Here is a 10347-nt window from a genome sequence, read left to right as displayed (position 1 = left end):
AACACGTTTATTGCAATACAATCGAAGTAGAGCCAGATGGTGAGCCATGGTATCACGACATCAAAAGATTCCTAAAAACAAAAGAATATCCAATACATGCCGATGGAGACCAAAAGAGAACTATTAGTTGACTTGCCAATGGTTTCTTTTTTAATGGGGAGATCTTATACAACAGGACACCAGATTTGAATTTGTTGAGATGTATGAATACCCAAGAAGCTGAAATGATCATGAATGAAGTGCATTCGGGAGTATCTGGCCCGCACATGAAATGTTATGTTCTAGCAAAGAAGATTCTTCGGGCAGGATACTATTGGCTTATCATGGAGCGAGATTGTTTCCGCTTTGTTCGTAAGTGTCATCAGTGCCAAATTCACAGTGACCTGATTCATTCTCCCCCTTCAGAATTGCACCCTATGTCTACTCCTTGGCCTTTCGTTTCTTGAGGGATAGACGTTATTGGGCCAATTGAGCCAAAGGCTTCTAATGGGCACAGATTCATTCTAGTTGCTATTGACTACTTCACCAAATGGGTAGAAGTTGTTACGTTCAAATCAGTTACCATGAAAGTGGTGGTAGACTTTGTTCATTCCAACATCATATGCCGTTTTGGTAGACCGAATACTATTATTACAGACAATGCATCCAATCTTAATAGTCATCTCATGAAGGAGGTATGTGAGCAATTTAAAATTGTGCATCGCAATTCTACCCTTTATCGGCCTAAAGCGAATGGAGCCGTTGAAGTTGCAAACAACAACATCAAGAAGATTCTTAGGAAGATGTTACAAGGATCTAGGCAGTGACACGAGAAATTGCCTTTTGCTCTTTTAGGGTACCATACAACTATCCGCACGTCTGTTGGCACAACTCTTTACTTATTGGTTTATGGAACTGAGGCGGTCATACCAGCAGAAGTAGATATCCCCTCTCTTCGAATCATTGTTGAAGCAGAGATTGACGACACTGAATGGGTCAAGTCTAGACTAGAACAGTTGTCGTTAATCGATGAAAAGCAGTTAACGGCGGTTTGCTTTAGCCAATTATACCAGCAAGGGATGGCTCGCACTTATAACAAGAAGGTGTGTCCAAGACATTTTGAGTTTGGCCAACTTGTTGTGAAACTCATCCTTCCTCACCAAGAAGAGGCGAGGGGAAAATTCACCCCAAATTGGCAAGGTCTTATGTCATCAAACAAGTGTTGTCAAAGGGAGATTTACAGTTGTCCGATATAGAAGGAAAGGTGGCTGACATAGCCATTAATGCAGACTCAGTCAAAAGATATTATATTTGACATGCTTTGGCTTCGGCGCTACGATACTTGGATTTTTCAGGTTTGAATGACGAAAGACTATCGTTCTCACTACCCAAACACCGGTCACCCCTTTCTAGCCCTTTTTGAGCTTTGTTTACATTTTTTTTGTTTTCCCCTCTTTGGAACTAATGTAGTAACAAAAAAAAATCAAATATGTTTTTATTGAACTACGTTCGACTTGATTCCTAAAATGATACGTAGGCAGTCCTATTTCGGGTTCGGTCCCACCACTTAAAAGGAAAAAAATCATATTTGCCTAGTATTCGAAGAAACTGGGGCATTTTTTTTTGGACAGATATTTCATAAAAAGGTTTCAAAGTTGTAATTCAATCTATGATTATTTTTCCCTTACCCCTTTAAGACCTTCTGATCGATCTTTGAGAATGCCAAGTTCAGCGTGCCACGACTATGGTGCTATATACAACGCTTTTTTTGAACGCAAAGGAGGAAAGAAAGTTGAGAGAGTCTTATTGGTGAAAACCCTCACAGGAACTATAAGCCGATTGTAAGTTGAGAGAAACAAAATGAGAGAGTCTCCTTGGTGAAAACCCTCACGGGCACTATAAGACGATTATAAGTTGGGAGAAATAAAACAAGAGAGTCTTATTGGTGAAGACCCTCAAGGTCACTATAAGACGATTGTAAGTTGAGAGAAATAAAATGAGAGAGGTCAGTTGGTGAAGACCCGGAAAGGGAACCATTGATCGAATGGCTTTCTTCTATTCCGGCATGAACACGATCAAGATAGAAAGCTCGTTTTGGATTGAAGGGTACTATATTTAGACAGCTCAGACGGATCAAGCGTCCAGTCCAAAATACATGTCATGATTCATTGAAGTTGGCATATACCTCCAGATAAGCTTCTTCCCTCTTTCCCCGAAAGGGGCACCTTTTGTTTAAACATAACCCCTTTTATTTTTGTCACTTTCCTTTCCTTGCCTCTATTATATTCTTTGAGTCCCTTTCGGTATAATCTTGCGTCAAATGCAAAAGCAAAGAAAAGGTTGCAAAATTGACTTCGGGTTTCTAGTAGTACAGAGCAAAGACTATTGGGCATGCACAACATTGGCAACGACATAAAGCTATCTGTGATTTACCTTGATAAGTGATATGCATGGAAACCAAAGCATTATTTTGAGGTACCATGGGGAAGGATCAGCAAGGCGAGGATATGATTTTAGAATAAGATTGACTAGACCGTAGATATAAAATGGTACTGGGTACAAAATAGTCAAGGTGGGCATTGAAAGACAAATGTCTCTCGCAAGCAAAGACAGTCTCTAAGCAATTTGGTCAATCACCATCAGACTCGATTTTCTTGAAGTGGGGGTGGACTCCAAGTCAATTTCCACAACTAATCAAGGCCACAAACCGACCACTATTTTAGAACTAACAAGTTTTCTTTGTTGAAAATAGGGGCAAAGAAATTTGGGAAAATAGTTCGTAGAAAGATGAACGCCATAAAGTGAAGTTCTCAATTTTTGCTTTTCCTTCGATATACATATAATCATATTATTGTTGGTTCGAATTTAGGGAAAACATCCTACCTTTTTCATGACTTCACAGGGTACGACATTCCCTAGTTGCATTTTAGGGAATAAAAATCCCTTTTTCTTTTTATGCCTCCATAGGGTACGACAATCCCTGGTTGCATTTTAGGGCACAAAAACCCCTACTTCTTAATTCATGACCTCACAGGGTACGACATTCCCTGATTGAATTTTAGAGAAAAAAATCCCTATTTCTTTTCATGCCTTCACAGGGTACGACAACCCCTGGTTGCATTTTAGGGAACAAAAATCCCTATTTCTTTTCATGCCTTCACAGGGTACGACAATCCCTAGTTGCATTTTAGGGCACAAAACCCTTACTTCTTATTTCATGACTTCACAGGGTATGACATTCCCTGACTGCATTTTAGGGAACAAAAATCCCTATTTATTTTCATGCCTTCACAGGGTACGACAATCCCTGGTTGCATTTTAGGGAATAAAAATCCCTATTTCTTTTCATGCCTTCACAGGGTACGACAATCCCTGGTTGTATTTTAGGGCACAAAAACCCTACTTCTTATTTCATGACTTCACAGGGTACGACATTCCCTGGTTGTATTTTAGGAAACAAAAACCCCTACTTTCTTTCATGCCTTCACAGGGTACGACATTCCCTTGTTGCATTTTAGGGGGGAAAAAAACCCTAAATCTTATTCCATGACTTCACAAGGTACAATAATCCCTAGTTGCATTTTAGGGAACAAAAATTCCTATTTCTTTTCATGCCTTAACAGGGTACGACAATCCCTGGTTGCATTTTAAGGAACAAAAATCCCTATTTCTTTTCATGCCTTCACAGGGTACAACAATCCCAGGTTACATTTTAGGGCACAAAAATCCTTGGTTGTATTTTAGGGCTCAAAAATCCCTATTTCTTTTCATGCCTTCACAGGGTACAACAATCCCTGGTTACATTTTAGGGCACAAAAATCCCTACTTATTATTCTGTGCATTCACAGGGTACAACAATCCCTGGTTGAATTTTAGGGCATAAAAACCCCTACTTTCTATTTCATGACTTTCACAGGGTACAACAATCCCTGATTGCATTATAAGGAACAAAAGTCCCTACCTTTCTTCATGCTTTGACTGGGTACGACAACCCCTATTTTCATTATAAGAAACAAAATCCCTACTTTTTTTCTTGCCTTCACAGGATACAATATTCCCTGGTTTCATTTGATTTTATTTTTGTTCTTTTCTTATATTCTTACCATTTTTTTCTTTTAGTAGTTAGTTTCTAGTTTTTACTAATAACTCACAAAAATTTCCTAGTGCAAACTGGGGCAGAAATTTTTTATTCGTTTTGTTCATCTTTGATGGCTTGCAGGTTCCCCGCAAAGCACAGATTTGATGACAAATGGAGTTCCATCTCTTATCGGAGAAAAGAAGGATGTTCAATCTCGAAGATAGCTAGAGTCAGCTTTGACACAAAAGGTAGCCCAACGTACATCTTCTCATCTTCTAATCAAGAAACAAGCATCCAAGAATATTTTGCGAACTGTTATTCGGAAGAGCATTAACAACTCATTCCAAGTTGCAAGTTGAAGTCTCAAATTCTAACTTCAAGATCACACTTCAAGATCAAGGTACCCACTAAAATAAGGTGAGGTGATAACTGAAGATCCAAGTGAAGGATTAAAGGAAGACTCAAGACAAGTAGAAGAGATAGGATCTCTTATTTCCTTTCCTCTTTTGTTGTATTTTTCATTTTTTTAACGGAAAAGGGCCAAAATTACCCCTGAACTTTGGGAAATAGTTCATTCATACCCTTCGTTATACTTTAGGGCCAATTATACCCTTACCGTTATATTATGGGGTCAATTATACCCTTATGTCTAACAGCTGCCACGTAGCATCATCCCAGCCCTTCAAAATTATTTTCCCCTCAAATAAATTTTTACCCACTAAAATAACCCAACCCAACCTGATTTGTTTTTCCAGCCAAAGGGTAATGGGTTGGGTCCATATCAGTTTTGCTGGAAAAAAAAATCGGGTCGGGTTGGGTTATTTTAGTGGGTAAAAAATTATTTAAGGGGAAAATAATTTTGAAGGGCTGGGATGATGCCACATGGCAGTTGTTAGACATAAGGATATAATTGACCCCATAGTATAGCGGTAAGGGTATAATTGGCCCTAAAGTATAACGAAGGGTATGAATGAACTATTTCCCAAAGTTCAGCGGTAATTTTGGCCCTTTTCCCTTTTTTTAATGTAATAAGAGGAACCACGGACCGGAACCTCGACAGGACATCATTCGACTCTCCACCTCGTCATTTCATCCCTCAGTCCACTTTAACTGCACGTGACCCAATTCCCTTATAACCCGAGATATGTTGGATGTTCAAAACCAGGACTCGGTCACATCTTTTTCTTTTTATTTCTTTCGCCTTTCAAAGAATGGTCAGGTCAAAAATTAGTCACAGTGTTCACTTTTTTGCCTGAAAACTCTTCATGTTTCCAAGCAAAGAGGGGCATTCTATGAACACCTAATTTTTTACCGAATTTAAGTCTTTACACCAGTTTAACATTTAAATATTTCTTTTAGGTCTAGATTAGATATTTTAATTTTTATTTCATTTTCGTAAGTTTTACTTGAAAATTTTGAAAAAATACAAAAACTAGAGTCACATTTTAAGATAAATCTTGTCTTCATTTTCGAAAAAAAAAAATTACAAAAATATATTTTCTTTCAATTTAGGTTTTAATAAATAAGCTAGTGTTTTAAGTATTTTCTTAGTTACATTTTATTTTGGACTAGTTGTTTAATTTGATTTCTATTAAGTTTAAAAAATAATTAGATAATTTTCTTAACTTTTAACTTTAATACAAAAAACAAAAGAGCAAAATAGCAAAAAGGGAAGAGGACGAAATAAACAAAAGACAAAAATCTAAAAAATGGAAAGAAAAATACTAACCTAACTAAAACTTATCTGCTAGTAATTCAAAAAAAAAACCCATTCCCAATTCCCTCCAATCATGCACGTCTCTCACCCCATACACACACAACTAGGCCTGTGCACAAATCGATTCAATCCGAATTTCCGAACCGATTCGAAACAATTCGAATAATTTAATTTGGATAATACAATTCGATTTCGATTTACAAATGCGATTGTAAAATATTACGGTTTAACGGTTCGGATACGATTTGCTTCAATTATCAACCGAACCGATCCGAACAAACTGAATTTATATGCCACTAGTGACTAATATGACTAATTTGGTATATGTAACGTGGTGTTGGCGGATTTGTATGCTTGCACAAGTTGTCAAGCTCTTGTTTTGCTATTTATATGCTATTATGCTTGCAAGTTTATGGTTTTTTCTTGGTTAATGTCTTGGTTATAAGGCTGCAAGTTTAGGATCTCATTATTTTTTGTTATGTTTACTCTAAAACTGAAATGAAATAGTTGCTTGTTTAAATTTCGAATAAACCGAACAAATCGATTTGTGTAACCGAATCGAAATAATAAAAACGAATCAAATTGAACCTAGAATGGATCGAGTTTGGTTGAGAATTTTAGAAAGTCGAAATTCGAAAATTCAACTCGATGATAGCCAAAACCGAACCGAACCGATTCGTGCACAGGCCTACACACAACTACACGTTTTTTTTTTCTTTCTTTTTCTTGAACCTATCCTAAACAAACAATATTTCCTTCCCTTAAATATCTCCTCAAACAATTATCCCTAGATAGTCCTACTCCCCCACGTTCTCTCCTTTCAGTTAACACACATACACACACAGTAACACATCACAGAGAAACGTAAAACACAAAAAAAAAAAAAAAAGGTTCTCTTGTTTTGAAAAATTAAGTTCGAGTTCGAGGTTTTCTTTTCGCGGTTTCGAGTTCGTGGACCTGAAAGTTAGCTTTTGTTAACTTTGGAAATCAGTATATTGTAGTTGTTATCTTGTGGGGAATTAATCTTGACTAAAGATAACACTCAATCCTCTTTTGTATGGTTGAAATATCATGATTATATGAGACCTTATTCCAATATTATGAAATATTTCTCAGATTTCGCGCATGTCTAACTGGTTATTATTCTTCAACGTTATAAGATGAAGTATGTTGAATTTTTGTCTCGTTAAATCTAGAGTATAATTGGTAAAACACGTGATTATTTCTTGCATGTGTTTGGTCCATTCTTCAACTTTCTCTACTATGAGTTTCTTGGTTATTTTAATTTGATGCTCAGGTCTTATGATGCCATTTCATTAATATTATCTCCTTTATGTGTTTATAGATTGTGATCAAATGCATGCATAGTTTTAAAAATTGTTATTAGCTTTAGTTGGGTTTGGATCTGTCTTATTTTAATTTAATGCTTGATGATTTGAAATGCTTGAGGGTTAGGACTTGCGTTAGTTTATTTAGACAGAAATTGAGAATAGGTTAAAGAATTAAGTGGCGGCCCATGTCGTGTTTAACAAATTTGTTTATAAATAAAGTGTAATAAGATGACAAGAATGATAAATTAAATCTTAAGAGAAATATGAATTAAGGCATAATATAAAGCATTATAGTAGATTAAAGAAGAAAATATTGGACCTTTGTGGTTTTATATTATTGCCTAATTCTAAATATCATCCTGTTCCAAATTACCAGAAATTTGCCAATATTTTGTATATCAATTATTATAATCATGCATATTATAAAGTATTGCTTGTTTATACTGTACTTATACCATCAGACTACAATTAGAATTTTAGTTTTATGATGTCCTCAAAATCCATACGTAATTCAGATTCCTAATTGAACTTAGGAAGAGAGAGATTAGTATGGAACTCCTCATCTAGTAGTGCAGACGTGTAGTGGCATTTCAACTTGGATATGCTATTGTATTGTTTGAAATTAAATGCTATATTTGTTACAAAAATTGTTATTTTAAACCAATTAAGAAGTTTGTGCTCTTTTGTGCATAAGTTACTAACAAATGTTCAACCGGGTAAAATTGTCCTTGATTAGTACATGAAAGATGGTGTGATGCTATTGTGTGAATTAATTGAAATTTGAACGAGATCTTAATTTAAAAGGTTATAATAGTGCTTATGATTATGTTTATCTTGGATAGGCTGCGGATTTCTCATTTTTGCATAAAGTAATTACCTTGACGAGTTTTTAAATTTTGCAAAAGCTAATAAAAAATGAGACAGTTTTTCTTAAAAATAATTTTAAAATAAATAAAGAGGTAGTAATTAGCATTCTTAAGCTCATAAGCATAATGTATCCCAAAATTAGGTTAGCCAAATATAAGTTGATATAGCGACCGTGCTAAAACCACGAGACTCGAAGGGTGCCTCACACCTTCCCCCTCAGTAAACAGAATTCCTTACCTAGACTTTTGTTTTCGCACGCCAATAATAAATAGAGTCATTTCCTTTTGATTAGGGATTCAATAAGGTGACTTGGAACACCAAAACTCAATTCCAAGTGGCGAATCTGAATAAATAAAATAATCTCTTCTCAAAATGTCACTTGGAAAGACCCTTTTTAAAATAAATTCAAACTAAATTTAAAATTTATTTTATGGTAAAAAAGGGGTGTGACAGGTATAAGTGTCTGTATATGTCTGTATATTTTGGGCTATTTTTCATAATGTACGTTTTGGACTATTTTTCTTAATGTAAGTTTTGGGTAATTTTTTTTGTAATGTAAGTGACCAACTTGTATATTTCTGAAATTTTCCCTTTTTAATTCTAGATTCACCTAGGTTTACTTTAAACATTCAAATTTAAATTAGTAATATGCACGAATAGATTAGGTATTCTCAGTGCCCTATATATTATACAATCTATACAAGTAATTCCTTAAAAGAATACAGCTGGAATTTCCGAGGAACGTACGAATATAGCGGCTTGCTCAGCTGTCTGTAGACAAAATTTGCGTACATCTTTCACCAATATAGCACTACCTGCTCACTGAAACAGAAAAAGGACTGCAATACAATCCACTGCAACACTCTCAAGAAAAAAACAAACACATTCAACGAACTAAAAGAATCTTGAACATATAGTATGTTGGTCTCCGAGGAATAAATTACTTAACATTCTTTGCATTTCCCTAATCTTCACCATCTTCTTATTTTTCCAACATGATGAAGATAGCTAGAATAGAAAAAAGTCAAACCACATGTTTGGTAGGAAACATAGTTTCAGACAAAATTCTTGATAGAAGATACGTCGAGTGCATCACTCAAAAAATGTGGCACTGTAAAGTCAGAGTAACAGAAATCAAAGGTAACATTTTCGTGTTTTATTTTAACAAAGGAGATGATTGTTACAGAGTTCTTCAAAATACTCCATGGACATTTCAAACTGGAAGTCTTCTCATTCTCAAACTGGAAGTCTTCTCATTCTTTCTCCATTGTTTTCTAGTAGCATAATGCATTATGAGTTACCCTTTTGTTACTCACCTTTTGTGGGTTCAGGTTCATGGATTACCAAATTACTCTTTAACTGAACTTAATGCTTTCAAGATTGGTCAATATTTAGGGGAGTATTTGTATGTTGACAAAAGTACTGTTTGGAACAAGTTTTTGAGGATTCGGGTGAGGTAGGATATTAGAAATCCATTGGTCAGTGGATTTTGGGTTAGTCCTCATATCTGGATTGGTTTCAAATATGAAAAATTGGGATTGTTTTGCAACAAATGTGGACGTATTGGAAATCACCAAAAAACATGTAAATTCCCACCTGGAAATGAAAGATTTGGTCCTTGGTTACGTGTTGAATGTTCCAGTAATAGGCTCACAGGGTCCATTAGAATGGAGAACTCTATGGTCAAGAAACATTCAGAAAAATTCACACTGATTCCTTCACTGTTTACAAAAACTGACCAAATTCCATGAATAAACACTGTTTACAATTGTTGTTTTAAAACCAAAAAAAAAAAAATCTATGTCCAAAAGGGAGTGAAGTCAATTTAAAATTATACTTATGTTTAAGGTAGTGATTTTGTGTGTCGTGTGTAAACAGGAATAAGTGGGCAAGGTTGATGATCAACGGGGTAGATTCGATGATCGTGATGGTGAACTGTGTAGTTATAACGTGGCAAGTAGCAGAGGCTAATGAAGTTAAAGGATATGAGTGGTTGATTCTCATGATGGTTGCTTATTTCTTCTACTTGGTGATCAAATTCAACGTTGTAGTACGGCAATCTTGCTTCTTCCACAAATTTAATACAGGAAACTCCATGACAGAGTATAGTCCAGTTGCTCACCTGAAGGACGTGCTTTTCTTACTCATGTTTTGTGTTAATGTTTCTTCTGTCTTGTTGATTAGGAGCTTAGTGTAGTGCTCTTTTGGCAAACTTAAAGGGCCTAAATTGTTCAATGCTTACTTAAGGACTATTTTGAACCTTCCCGCAAAAGGAAGGGACCATTTTTGTCATTTTCTCCTGCTATAGCCTTGAGTAGATGTTTTGCCAAATAATTGACTAGACAGGTAGGCTGCTAGGATGGTTATGTCCTGTT

This window comes from Lycium barbarum, chromosome 9 (assembly GCF_019175385.1).
Source record: "Lycium barbarum isolate Lr01 chromosome 9, ASM1917538v2, whole genome shotgun sequence".
In the NCBI taxonomy this organism is placed as follows: domain Eukaryota; kingdom Viridiplantae; phylum Streptophyta; class Magnoliopsida; order Solanales; family Solanaceae; genus Lycium; species Lycium barbarum.
This window is presented reverse-complemented; position numbering follows the sequence as displayed.